General features: G+C 42.0%; 1 protein-coding gene across 2 annotated transcripts in view; it reads left to right on the forward strand.

Annotated features, from left to right (window-relative positions):
* The first annotated feature begins 3,317 nt into the window (after positions 1 to 3,317).
* RCAN3 (RCAN family member 3) overlaps positions 3,318 to 15,470 on the forward strand; it is a 32,397-nt gene continuing 20,244 nt past the window's right edge. The window contains exon 1 of one of the 2 annotated variants that reach the window (XM_073665815.1): positions 3,318 to 3,471. The gene's annotated coding sequence lies outside the window, so the exon portion shown is untranslated. Of the gene's footprint in view, positions 3,472 to 3,518; positions 3,859 to 15,470 lie in introns of those variants that run through there. The other variant, XM_073665816.1, reaches the window with a different exon arrangement.

Consider the following 15,470-nt stretch of genomic DNA (forward strand, 5'->3'; position numbering starts at 1 on the left):
ATGTTATTGATGGGATCATGAATTCACAGATGTACTGCTCTATAGTGACATAGAATATGCCACCATCACTGTGTGGCTTTGGTAGATGAGCACTTTGCCAACGTGAGAATGATTTAAAACATGCACCCGTAGCATTACTGAAGAAGAAAGTGTCTACTGATCTGACCCAACCAAACACTTATGGGAAATTCTGAAGAGACAAGCTGTCATCACTCTCCATCCAGCATCCAAGCTCTTACAGAGCTCACTTTTGAAGAAGGAAAAAGATAGATGATGCAATATGTCGCAATATGTGGGGTGTACTCATCTTTGCACCAATTCATTTGCGGAAAACTGAAGATTTTGTAATCAAAGTTATATTATTAACTGTACTATCATGCTATGGGTTCAAAAATTTTCTATGAAACTCTGTCGTAAAAATTTTGGAAGTTGTGTTCAGTGAGCTATTGATTAAAATCTTACTCTTCAAAGGGGGTGTACTCATTTAAATTGAACATTGTATAACAAATATATATACATACACACACACATTTATGTCTTTATCGGGATAAACAAGTGTAGGAGTAATTAGCTATATCACCTGATTCAGATGAAACCCCTGAGGGGATTCACTATAATGAGATGAGGCAGCAGAGTTACTCTGGACTCCGTCTGGCCTCTGTTCAGCGTTGTCCTTCTTTTCAGAGGTGCACAAAACTGTGGCCGACCGCGCTTTTATCTACGCCTAAAAAGATGGACACTGCCGGATCATAGGTCAGACGGCGTCCACAGTGACTCCATCTGCCTCATTATAGGGAATCTTCCCTCAGGGGTTCCGTCTGAATCACTTATTTCAGAGATTTACGTGGAAACCCCGGTGCAAGCACTCAGCGCAGAGCGCAGGATAAATGTGAGCAGAGCCATACTGCGATCTTTGGGAGACAGAATAGACAAATCAGCAGCAGGTGAAGAATTTTTATTTATTTTTTACGCCGTTCCTCGTGCAGTATAAAAGTGATTAGGCGACTTTATTCTTCGTGTCGGTGCGATTACAGTGATGCCAGATTTATATCGGATTTTTATGACTGACAGCTGTCACACACTAAAAGACGCTTTTTTTGCAAAAACTAATGTTTGCATCGCCATATTTAGTGAGCTATAATTTTTCCCTATTTCGGCCAACAGTGTCATGTGACGGCTTGTTTTTTGCGGGACAATTTGACGTTTTTATTGGTACCATTTTAGGGCAAATTATATTTTTTGATCGCTTTCTATTCTGATTTTTGGGGAGGAAGAATGAACCAAAACCAGCAATTCAGGATTTTTTTTTGTTTGTTTGTTTGTTTTTTTGTTGTTACTTGTGTGGTAAAATTGATAAGGCAGCTTTATTCTTCGTGTTTACAGCGGTACCACATTTATGTACCGTATTTTTCAGACTATAACACGCACTTTTTCCTCCAAAATTTAGGAGGGAAAGGGGGGGGGGTTGCGTCTTATAGTCCAAATGTTGGGGGGGGGGGATATATATATATATATATATACTGTGTGGGGGGAGCGGTTGCGGCGGAGCGGGGCACAGGAGGCAGCAGCCGCCTGCTGCAGCCTACACTGTCCCCGCTGCTAAAGAAAATGAATATTCACTGCTCCCCATGCCCATAGGCGGGAGCACTGAATATTCATGCTCCTTAATAGCGGCACACAGTATATCCACAGCGCGGCTCCTGCTACTGCCGGGCGATTGCGTGTACCCGCTATTAAAGGGCATGAATATTCACCCCCTCTCCACACGCATGGGCGTGGGGTGAAGGCGATCACAGCATTCAGGGGGTTAACAGCCAGGGGTGGCGCTGACACCTCTCCTGGCTGTTTAGTGCCGGAGCTCTGCCACTGGCAGCGCTGAGCTCCGTCACTGATCGGGCAGGAGAGGCTGATATTTCAGCTTCTCATGCACGATCACAGTGATCTGGGTGCAGGGACTGACGGGTCCCTGCACCTCTTCTCGTGCCGCTCAGTTGTCTGTGACAGCTGTCGGCACTGAACTGTCATTGCGTGTTTACACGCAGTTACAGTTCAAAGTCATGACGGGGATAACCCATCATGGTGCGCGAACTAGCATCCAGCCATGACGGGTTAACCCCATCATTGATCGTTAAGGGGTTAATCACCCTAGCAGTAAACATGCCTGATTAACCCATTTCTTTGTGTGCTGGAACCTTTTTCTTATGTTGATATTACTGGAGCTAACAATCTCAGTGCTACATATCTCCCCTCCAGTACTTTGCCACAAGTGATAGTTGCTGGACATGGGTGACAGGACTTTTTCACAAGTCTGTAGTCACATAGACCGACTGCAGACCTGTAGCTTAACACTGGACAACCCCTCTGACCTTTAAAACAAACCAGTATCATATTCAAATCAGTACAAATTAACAATTTGCTCACTTTGATACCAGCTTTTTTGATCAGTAACCACTCTGTCAGACTTATAAAAAACTAGATTTTGATATGGGCTTTCCTGTTTTGTGCTGGTGCTGTAAGACCAGTGGCCCAATATCATTTAAGCCTTTAAAAACATCAGTTACTTATTCAAATCTGGGAAAAATTGCTATTTGCTCACTTTGATGCCACTTCTGATGCCCAGAACCTGTTTGGGCCAGGCTGGAGTGACCTGAGTTTCATGTGAGGCATCACTATCTGTGTGCCTGCATTGTGAGATCAGTGGCCCAAAGTCATTTAACCCTTTCAATAACACCCTTCGATGCCCATTTTTGTGCAAGTTTGATACTTTCTGCAGCTGCTTTTCAGTGTATTCACATCAGGGCACCTCGCTGCATATTGTATTTTATGAGACTGATTTTTGTTGTTAAACCTGTAAAAAAACTGAAAAAAATGGCAAATAAGAAACTGCTAAGTAATGACTTCCCCTCGTTGCGTCCAGGCTATGTGAAGCAGAGCTTCCATGGTGCAGCTCTCATAGCTCTTCCTGTTCTCTGGCACAGGCTGTGATGCCTCCTGATGATCAGCCATGTTAGGTCACCACGTCTGTAGTTACACGATCACTATAGTAAATGCATTCATGCCAAACAGTATGAAGCGATGTGACCCGCTAGGCTGGCAAGCAGCTACTTCCCCTGCCTCTCCAGTACAACATCACAGAGCAGTGACAACAACGATGTCTCCTCCAATCACAGGTGAGACGACTTCCAGTAGCCAATCTGCAGCCAGAGATAGTGGTCCAGCCAATCCCGAGAACTATTAGACAGAGCCAATAGTAATCCTCCGGACAAGAGTGCTTATGAAACTGAATGGCCCGAGATATTGGCGTCTCGCCTCTACGCCTTCTCTGATTGGCTAAGCAGAGTTCAGTGATGGTTCTCATTGGTTACTGGATCTGTCAATCGTTCGGGCGCTTGACAGCTGTCAGTGTGCAGCCAGAGGACGCAGCTGGGGGATGAAGTGCAAGGGGCGGGCCTGCAGGTGTTGGGTTATCAGGTAACTGTATCGCACGGGGCGGGTGACAAGGTCATTGTCGTGACTGATGTCGTTTCCTCTGTGATGGCGCACCATATAGTGCGGGGCTGGAGCGCTGTTGTGACTGTGGCCTGATGTACCAACTGTTACATACCCAGCTCAGTACAGGGGGAGGGGGCTTTACATGGGATGCTGCTGCTGCCGCACAGAGCCCTCGGGTCTGTACTAGTCTGATGACTTTATTCCCAGTGGTCTTCATCGTGATCCCTCTACAGCTAGATTCAATGGAAGTGCATCATTTCACCCCATGTAGTGATTCTGCCATGGAAAGAAGAAAATGCAGAACATAACTCCTGTTTTATAAAGCTGTAGGCTGGAGCTGCACTTGTAGTGTGGGTAAAGCAACAGGTGAAGTATGAATAATTCACCGCGTACTTGTCAGTAATACTCCATGTACTTCTCAGTAATACTCCATGTACTTGTCAGTAATACTCCGCGTACTTGTCAGTAATACTCCATGTACTTGTCAGTAATACTCCGCGTACTTGTCAGTAATACTCCATGTACTTGTCAGTAATACTCCATGTACTTGTCAGTAATACACCGCGTACTTGTCAGTAATACTCCATGTACTTCTCAGTAATACTCCGCGTACTTGTCAGTAATACACCGCGTACTTGTCAGTAATACTCCATGTACTTCTCAGTAATACTCCATGTACTTGTCAGTAATACTCCGCGTACTTGTCAGTAATACTCCATGTACTTGTCAGTAATACTCCGCGTACTTGTCAGTAATACTCCATGTACTTCTCAGTAATACTCCATGTACTTGTCAGTAATACACCGCGTACTTGTCAGTAATACTCCATGTACTTCTCAGTAATACTCCATGTACTTGTCAGTAATACACCGCGTACTTGTCAGTAATACTCCATGTACTTGTCAGTAATACACCGCGTACTTGTCAGTAATACTCCATGTACTTCTCAGTAATACTCCATGTACTTGTCAGTAATACACCGCGTACTTGTCAGTAATACTCCATGTACTTCTCAGTAATACTCCGCGTACTTGTCAGTAATACTCCATGTACTTCTCAGTAATACTCCATGTACTTGTCAGTAATACACCGCGTACTTGTCAGTAATACTCCATGTACTTGTCAGTAATACACCGCGTACTTGTCAGTAATACTCCATGTACTTCTCAGTAATACTCCATGTACTTCTCAGTAATACACCGCGTACTTGTCAGTAATACTCCATGTACTTCTCAGTAATACACCGCGTACTTGTCAGTAATACTCCATGTACTTCTCAGTAATACACCGCGTACTTGTCAGTAATACTCCATGTACTTCTCAGTAATACTCCATGTACTTGTCAGTAATACACCGCGTACTTGTCAGTAATACTCCATGTACTTGTCCGTAATACACCGCGTACTTGTCAGTAATACTCCATGTACTTCTCAGTAATACTCCATGTACTTGTCAGTAATACACCGCGTACTTGTCAGTAATACTCCATGTACTTCTCAGTAATACACCGCGTACTTGTCAGTAATACTCCACGTACTTGTCTGTAATACACCGTGTACTTGTCAGTAATACTCCATGTACTTGTCAGTAATACACCGCGTACTTGTCAGTAATACACCGCGTACTTGTCTGTAATACACCGCGTACTTGTCAGTAATACACCATGTACTTGTCAGTAATACACCGCGTACTTCTCAGTAATACACCGCGTACTTCTCAGTAATACTCCGCGTACTTGTCAGTAATACGCCGTGTACTTGTCAGTAATACGCCGCGTACTTGTCAGCAATACTCCATGTACTTGTCAGTAATATACCGCGTACTTGTCAGTAATACACCGCGTACTTGTCAGTAATACTCCATGTACTTGTCAGTAATACACCGCGCACTTGTCAGTAATACACCGCGCACTTGTCAGTAATACACCGCGTACTTGTCAGTAATACACCGCGTACTTGTCAGTAATACTCCATGTACTTCTCAGTAATACACCGCGTACTTGTCAGTAATACTCCATGTACTTCTCAGTAATACACCGCGTACTTGTCAGTAATACTCCATGTACTTGTCAGTAATACTCCGCGTACTTGTCAGTAATACACCGCGTACTTGTCAGTAATACACCGCGTACTTGTCAGTAATATACCGCGTACTTGTCAGTAATACACCGCGTACTTGTCAGTAGTACTCCGCGTACTTGTCAGTAATACTCCGCGTACTTGTCAGTAATACTCCATGTACTTGTCAGTAATACTCCATGTACTTGTCAGTAATACTCCGTGTACTTGTCAGTAATACACCGTGTACTTGTCAGTAATACTCCATGTACTTGTCAGTAATACTCCGTGTACTTGTCAGTAATACACCGCGTACTTGTCAGTAATACTCCATGTACTTGTCAGTAATACACCGTGTACTTGTCAGTAATACTCCGTGTACTTGTCAGTAATACACCGTGTACTTGTCAGTAATACTCCATGTACTTGTCAGTAATACTCCGTGTACTTGTCAGTAATACACCGCGTACTTGTCAGTAATACTCCATGTACTTGTCAGTAATACACCGCGTACTTGTCAGTAATACTCCATGTACTTGTCAGTAATACTCCGTGTACTTGTCAGTAATACACCGCGTACTTGTCAGTAATACACCGCGTACTTGTCAGTAATACACCGCGTACTTGTCAGTAATATACCGCGTACTTGTCAGTAATATACCGCGTACTTGTCAGTAATACACCGTGTACTTGTCTGTAATACACCGTGTACTTGTCAGTAATATACCGCGTACTTGTCAGTAATACACCATGTACTTGTCTGTAATACACCGTGTACTTGTCAGTAATATACCGCGTACTTGTCAGTAATACACCGTGTACTTGTCAGTAATACACCGTGTACTTGTCTGTAATACACCGCGTACTTGTCTGTAATACACCGTGTACTTGTCTGTAATACACCGCGTACTTGTCAGTAATACTCCGCGTACTTGTCAGTAATACTCCGCGTACTTGTCAGTAATACACCGTGTACTTGTCAGTAATACTCCACGTACTTGTCTGTAATACACCGTGTATTTGTCAGTAATACTCCACGTACTTGTCTGTAATACACCGTGTACTTGTCAGTAATACTCCGCGTACTTGTCAGTAATACTCCGCGTACTTGTCAGTAATACACCGTGTACTTGTCAGTAATACACCGCGTACTTGTCTGTAATACACCGTGTACTTGTCTGTAATACACCGCGTACTTGTCAGTAATACTCCGCGTACTTGTCAGTAATACTCCGCGTACTTGTCAGTAATACACCGTGTACTTGTCAGTAATACTCCACGTACTTGTCTGTAATACACCGTGTACTTGTCAGTAATACTCCATGTACTTGTCAGTAATACACCGCGTACTTGTCTGTAATACACCGTGTACTTGTCAGTAATACACCGCGTACTTGTCAGTAATACTCCGCGTACTTGTCAGTAATACACCGTGTACTTGTCAGTAATACTCCACGTACTTGTCTGTAATACACCGTGTACTTGTCAGTAATACTCCATGTACTTGTCAGTAATACACCGCGTACTTCTCAGTAATACACCGCGTACTTCTCAGTAATACACCGCGTACTTCTCAGTAATACTCCGCGTACTTCTCAGTAATACGCCGTGTACTTGTCAGTAATACACCGCGTACTTGTCAGCAATACTCCATGTACTTGTCAGTAATATACCGCGTACTTGTCAGTAATACTCCATGTACTTGTCAGTAATACACCGCGCACTTGTCAGTAATACACCGCGCACTTGTCAGTAATACACCGCGTACTTGTCAGTAATACACCGCGTACTTGTCTGTAATACACCGCGTACTTGTCAGTAATACACCGCGTACTTGTCTGTAATACACCGTGTACTTGTCAGTAATACTCCATGTACTTGTCAGTAATACACCGCGTACTTGTCTGTAATACACCGCGTACTTGTCTGTAATACACCGCGTACTTGTCAGTAATACTCCGCGTACTTGTCAGTAATACTCCGTGTACTTGTCTGTAATACACCGTGTACTTGTCAGTAATACACCGCGTACTTGTCAGTAATACTCCGCGTACTTGTCAGTAATACACCGCGTACTTGTCTGTAATACACCGCGTACTTGTCAGTAATACACCGTGTACTTGTCAGTAATACTCCTCGTATTTGTCAGTAATACTCCGTGTACTTGTCAGTAATACACCGCGTACTTGTCAGTAATACTCCGCGTACTTGTCAGTAATACTCCATGTACTTGTCAGTAATACACCGCGTACTTGTCTGTAATACACCGCGTACTTGTCTGTAATACACCGCGTACTTGTCAGTAATACTCCGCGTACTTGTCAGTAATACTCCGTGTACTTGTCAGTAATACACCGCGTACTTGTCAGTAATACTCCGCGTACTTGTCAGTAATACTCCATGTACTTGTCAGTAATACACTGCGTACTTGTCAGTAATACACCGCGTACTTGTCTGTAATACACCGCGTACTTGTCAGTAATACTCCATGTACTTGTCAGTAATACACCGCGTACTTGTCAGTAATACACCGCGTACTTGTCTGTAATACACCGCGTACTTGTCAGTAATACTCCGCGTACTTGTCAGTAATACTCCGTGTACTTGTCAGTAATACACCGCGTACTTGTCAGTAATACTCCGCGTACTTGTCTGTAACGCACAGTGTACTTATATATAATACACTTTACTTAGTATAAGTCACCTCTAAAATTGTAAAGAGCTGTAGAAATAAAAATTCTTATTATTACTCCACCCTGCTCTTATCAGTAATGCACCATGTACTCATCAGTAATACACCATGTGCTTGTCTGTAATGCATCGAGTACTTGTCAGTAATACATCATAAACTTGTCAGTAGTACACCGTGTACTGGTATATAAAACACCATATACTTATCTATAATACACCATGTACAATGTAATACATTGTGTACTTGTGTATAATACCCTATGCTGCGTAAACTTGTACAATCCTGCTCGTCGTGATTGCCATCCCTTCATGTTTTTCATAGACTGTACAATATCTTCAGAAATACATGGAAATGTACCAAAGTTATATCCTCAGGATTTTTTAATTAGTGATCCAAAGTAATACAACAATAAAACATTGTTTTTCAACTTCCATGTTGCAATTTCCAAGATAAAAACAGAATACACAGCTTGTTCAGCAATAAAGGCACCCCTAATTAATGGCATTGCTGACAGTCTCCAAACGTTTCTTGTAGCCATTTATAAGCTTCTTGCACTTCTCAGCTGGAATTTTCTCCCACTCTTCGTCTGCAGCTTGTTCAAGCTCTTGAATGTTTGCAGGGTTCTTATTCCCAATGGCAGATTTCAGCTGACCCCAAAGATTTTCAATGGGATTGAGGTCAGAACTCATTGATGGCCATTTTAAAACAGTCTGTTTTTTCTTTTTCAACCATTCCTCTGTACTTTTGGATGTGTGGTTTGTGTCATTGTCTTGCTGGAGGACCCATAATCTTCAACTCAAACCAAGTTTTCTTACACTGGGTAGAACATTTCGCTCTAAAATCTCTTGATAATTCTCTGATTTCATGTTTCCTGTGATACGGTCAAGGCCTCCATTACCAGACGCAGCAAAGCAACCCCACATCATTATGGGTTCTCCACCATGCTTAACTGTTGGTAAAGTGTTCTTTTCTTTATAAGCTTCATTGCGCTGTCTGTAAACAAACTGTTGCTTTGCATTGCCAAAAAGCTGTATTTTTGTTTCATATGTCCACAGAACATTTTCCCAGAAGGATTGTGGTGGGCCAAGGTACTCTTTGGCAAAGATCAGTCATTCCTTTTTATGTCTTTTTTTCAGAAATGGTTTCTTCCTTGGCCTTTGCCCATAAAGCTCTGCTTGGTTTAGTGTGCTGTGTATGGTGCTTGTTGAAAACATGACCCCTGACTGTCCCAGGTTGGCCTTTAGGTCTTCGGATGTTTGACGTGGTGTTTTTTCCTCCATTCGCACCAACCTTCGAAGACATCTCTTGTCAATTTTCCTCTTTCCCCCACATCCAGGGAGGTTCTTGACTTTTCCATCCGTGGCAAACTTCTTAATAACATTGCGCACTGTTGAAACTGGGATACCAACTTCTTTGGAGATGGCCTTATACCCTTTGGAAGTCTTTTGTTTGCTAATAATAGCAGTTCTGATGTCCTCAGATAGCTCCTTTGTCTTCAACATTGTTACAAAGGAACAGGGCCTACCATGTGGCTTTTTAAAACACTGAAGTCATCATTCATTGGTTAGCTCATGTCTCATGGGCACCAGCAATCACAGGTGAATCTCTTTTGTGATTTACCGCAGGCGAGTCAAAATGTGTTTCCATGCTAAATTAATGTAAAGGATGCCAATACCAGTGACACAGCAAGCTTTGGGTTTTTCTATTTTTCCCTCCCATTGTTTTTGTTTTTAAATTATTATTTATCATTTGCTCTTTTGTATTTAATACAAGTCTCTACACTGTGTTCCAAATTATTATGCAAATAATATTTTCTCAGATTTTCCCAAATTACCTATATGAATTGCAGTCATTGTAATTTTCCAGTCAAATAACTATTAGAGTACAATTGAAAGGTTTTTGTACAAACTGCCTATGATAACAGTATATTTTTAAAAAAATAAAAAACTCAAACTGCACTCAAAATGCATGTTCCAAATTATTATGCACAGCAGAGTTTTCAACCTTTTCATTTTAATAAAGAACAAAAAAATGGTCATTTTTGAAATTATAAGCATTAGCAGGTTATTACAAACTGAAATCAAACAGTTTTCAACTCAAAACTTTATTCTAGGTGATGTTACATTTGCACATAGGACCCCTTGTTCAAAAGGAGCTTCTGAACTCTCTCGTCCATTGAATTTGTCAGGTTTTGGATGGTTTCTGCTTCAATTGTTTTGCATGAGGACAGAATACCCTCCCAGAGCTGTTGCTTAGATGTGAACTGCCTCCCGCCATCATAGACACTCCTTTTGATGATGCTCCAGAGGTTCTCAATGGGGTTGAGGTCAGGGGAGCATGGGGGCCACACCATAAGTTTGTCCCCTTTTATGCCCATAGCAGCCAGAGATGCAGATGTGTTATGTGCAGCATGAGACGGGGCATTATCATGCATGAAATGATCTCGATGGTCCAGATGGATGGAGTGGAGGATAGCTGGTTGATGGACACCCCATGCAAACACGGCTACGGCGCTAGCAAGGAGGAGGTGGAGTAATGTTTTGGGCTGGAATCATGGGGAGAGAGATTGTCGGCCCTTTTAGGATCCCTGAAGGGGTAAAGATGAACTCCATAATGTATGTTGAGTTTCTCAAACAGCACTTCCTTCCATGGTTCAAGAAGAAGAACCGTGCATTCCGCAGCAAGATCATTTTCATGCATGATAATGCCCGTCTCATGCTGCACATAACACATCTGCATCTCTGGCTGCTGTGGGCATAAACGGGGACAAACTTATGGTGTGGCCCCCATGCTCCCCTGACCTCAACCCCATTGAGAACCTCTGGAGCATCATCAAAAGGAGTGTCTATGATGGCGAGAGGCAGTTCACATCTAAGCAACAGCTCTGGGAGGGTATTCTGTCCTCATGCAAAACAATTGAAGCAGAAACCATCCAAAACCTGACAAATTCAATGGACGAGAGAGTTCAGAAGCTCCTTTCGAACAAGCGGTCCTATGTGCAAATGTAACATCACCTAGAATAAAGTTTTGAGTTGAAAACTGTTTGATTTCAGTGTGTAATAACCTGCTAATGCTTATCATTTCAAAAATGACCATTTTTTTGTTCTTTATTAAAATGAAAAGGTTGAAAACTCTGCTGTGCATAATAATTTGGAACATGCATTTTGAGTGCAGTTTGAGTTTTTTATTTTTTTAAAAATATACTGTTATCATAGGCAGTTTGTACAAAAACCTTTCAGTTGTACTCTAATAGTTATTTGAATGGAAAATTACAATGACTGCAATTCATATAGGTAATTTGGGAAAATCTGAGAAAATATTATTTGCATAATAATTTGGAACACAGTGTATACAAAAAACTGTTTCACGTGATTCATTTTTTTCAGGAGATATTCCACATTATGTACTTAAACTTCATGGGTGCCAATAATGATGAACAGGACTGTACATAATACACAAGTATATACAGTACAGACCAAACGTTTGGACACACCTTCTCATTTAAAGATTTTTCTGCATTTTCATGACTATGAAAATTGTACATTCACACTGAAGGCATCAAAACTATGAATTAACACATGTGGAATTATATACTTAACAAAAAAGTGTGAAACAACTGAAAACATGTCTTATATTCTAGGTTCTTCAAAGTAGCCACCTTTTGCTTTGATGACTGCTTTGCACACTCTTGGCATTCTCTTGATGAGCTTCAAGAGGTAGTCACCGGAAATGGTCTTCCAACAATCTTGAAGGAGTTCCCAGAGATGCTTAGCACTTGTTAGCCCTTTTGCCTTCACTCTGCGGTCCAGCTCACCCCAAACCATCTCGATTGGGTTCAGGTCTGGTGACTGGAGGCCAGGTCATCTGGCGTAGCACCCCATCACTCTCCCTCTTGGTCAAATAGCCCTTATACTGCCTGGAGGTATGTTTGGGGTCATTGTCCTGTTGAAAAATAAATGATGGTCCAACTAAATGCAAACCGGATGGAATAGCATGCCGCTGCAAGATGCTGTGGTAGCCATGCTGGTTCAGTATGCCTTCAATTTTGAATAAATCCCCAACAGTGTCACCAGCAAAGCACCCCCACACCATCACACCTCCTCCTCCATGCTTCACGGTGGGAACCAGGCATGTAGAGTCCATCCGTTCACCTTTTCTGCGTCGCACAAAGACACGGTGGTTGGAACCAAAGATCTCAAATTTGGACTCATCAGACCAAAGCACAGATTTCCACTGGTCTAATGTCCATTCCTTGTGTTCTTTAGCTCAAACAAGTCTCTTCTGCTTGTTGCCTGTCCTTACCAGTGTTTTCCTAATAGCTATTTTACCATGAAGGCCTGCTGCACAAAGTCTCCTCTTAACAGTTGTTGAAGAGATGTGTCTGCTGCTAGAACTCTGTGTGGCATTGACCTGGTCTCTAATCTGAGCTGCTGTTAACCTGCGATTTCTGAGGCTGGTGATTCAGATAAACTTATCCTCAGAAGCAAAGGTGACTCTTGGTCCTCCTTTCCTGGGGCGGTCCTCACGTGGGCCAGTTTCTTTGTAGCGCGTGATGGTTTTTGCAACTGCACTTGGGGACACTTTCAAAGTTTTCCCAATTTTTTGCACTGACTGACCTTCATTTCTTAAAGTAATGATGGTCACTCATTTTTCTTTACTTAGCTGCTTTTTTCTTGCCATAATACAAATTCTAACAATCTATTCAGTAGGACTATCAGCTGTGTATCCACCTGACTTCTGCACAACACAACTGATGGTCCCAACCCCATTTATAAGGCAAGAAATCCCAACTTATTAAACCTGATAGGGCACACCTGTGAAGTGAAAACCATATCCGGTGACTACCTCTTGAAGCTCATCAAGAGAATGCCAAGAGTGTGCAAAGCAGTCATCAAAGCAAAAGGTGGCTACTTTGAAGAATATAAGACATATTTTCAGTTGTTTCACACTTTTTTGCTAAATATATAATTCCACATGTGTTAATTCATAGTTTTGATGCCTTCAGTGTGAATGTACAATTTTCATAGTCATGAAAATACCAAAAAATCTTTAAATGAGAAGGTGTGTCCAAACTTTTGGTCTGTACTGTATAATGTACAAGTACACGTGTATATAAATACAAGAGAAAAGTAGCTGACTTCTTTACCTGAGAATCAATCAGTGAGCTCATTCTGATAGTCTTCAGGGAAAGTCTGTAACTCTCCTTTATCTGTCTTTTTCTGAGCTCAGCTGATTTATGGCCACAGACTACATTTATGTTAAAAGTGCCGGGAAGTAAAGAGTCTGTAAAAGCAAAACCGTGCAAAATCTGTAATGAAACCCAATCCTAAGAATTATTTTTAGATAGAAATGCATGTATTTAAATAAGAAAAAATTGCAGCAAAAGGTGGTCAACTCCTTTAAGTGTGTGTTCTACTAGGAGTTTCTCCCCATAGAGCTGATACACAATAGACTAAAGTTGGCGGGATCGGCCCATAGTTGAATGTTTGTGGGGGCCCCCCACTATTCCCTAATGGACGGTATCTGTGGTTAGAAGTATCTCTTATGTTCAATGTCCTAGTGCTGATCCGTCTGTAGCTAAACCATTACCAGGGGAGTCCGGCAGCAGCAGCGTCCTAAATGTCGGGAAGCTGGTAGAGATGGCTGTAGGCTGAATGAGCCTTCCGTTCATCTGTATGGGAATCCTTTATTCATTTGAAAGTGATAAAGGTAAACTGCATTTACAATGAAAGATTATTGTGAACTAGCATTTCTTGGAATTTCTCGATAGTCTTGCAGTGTAAACAGTCTGCCAATCACAGCTTTGCTCATTCATCGAGGGAAATGATTTTTATGCAGGCTTAAAGGTAGTCTATCAGTACAGGCGCTCATCATGACGGGGCCAAACATGTAAGTGCACATTCCCACCTACTTGGCTTCCATCTATCTCAGCCCTTCTCTGGCTCTATAAAGTCAGAGCTGTCAATCAAAGCAGGGGGTGGAGATAAAGGGGACACGAGTAGTCATTAAAGGAAACCTGTAAGGCGATTCATGCCGCCCAAACTACTGGCATGGGCGGCATGGCTGCACTATTGCATCCATGTTTTATTTATCTGTGAAATATTCCAGTGTTTCAGATAAAATATACTTTCAAGTATACTTTGAAGACGCCGGCTTTTCCAAACGTTGCTTTTGGTGATTCATAGGTCTTTCCCTTTGTAAATCCGAGGGAGAGACCTGTAATTCACCTGCAGCAGCGCTGGGAATAGCCGGCCGTGGTCCGATCTACAAAATATATTTTCCTGGAAATGCCAGTGTTTCAGAGAATAATATACCTGGTTTGGACGGCATGAATTGATTAACAGATTCTTTTTTTATTTAATCTGTTCCAGACATTAGAGCATCTTTATTTTGTATCGATATTTGTGGTAAGTAACTGGAAGACACAGGGAAGCATCAGGAAGGAAATAAGAGCAGAAAATGTCCACTATTGACTTGGTGACAGCTCCTCTTTAAATCATAAAGCAAAGCCATTAATAAAAGTGTCTTATTGATGATTAAGACTAGCGGACGAGGAACGCTTCCGAGAATTGACGATCATCTACACTTCCTCTCTTGACCACAAGATGTCTCTAGTATGGAAATTGTGGCTTCTAGATGATTTTGTCAAAAACCGCTGACATTATTTACCAGTAAAGAAGTATATAAGCCTTGATGTAAGATTACAGCACCCTGAGAATGAAATATTCAGAAGTGACTCGGGATAGTAAAAAGCTTTAGTTTAGCTGTATCTCGATTCGCTGATAAACGTGGGGTAGTCAGCATTGGGATATTCAGATGAAGCCCCATTCCTCACGTCCCGTAGTGCCTATAGGATCAGGTGCAGGTGAAGAATGATCTAACCCCTTTATTGTATGGAGAGCAGTCGATCTGTTTATTTGTCTACCGATGCGAACGTTGCGCTATGCATTTCCGTTACCTTGGAAACTAGCCAGACACTATTTCTGCATTACGGAATAAGGTTTGATGCTCCACTTTAAGCATATGTCTGTTTTCCTTCAGGATAGATTGGATGTTATAGTCACCTTATGATGCCACTATATGGGCATTGTATGGGTTCAGTACAGTATTCGTCATTTTCATGGACCATTGATCGTAATACTGTTTGTTATTTTTCTGTATAGTTCCCTTATTTACTGCAGCCTGGATCCCGCTGTGTCTGTGCAAACTCATGAATTCACTTATTATGT

The sequence above is a fragment of the Phyllobates terribilis genome, unplaced genomic scaffold (genome assembly GCF_046119375.1).
Source record: "Phyllobates terribilis strain yellow unplaced genomic scaffold, ASM4611937v1 Scaffold_2__4_contigs__length_985480577, whole genome shotgun sequence".
Taxonomy (NCBI): domain Eukaryota; kingdom Metazoa; phylum Chordata; class Amphibia; order Anura; family Dendrobatidae; genus Phyllobates; species Phyllobates terribilis.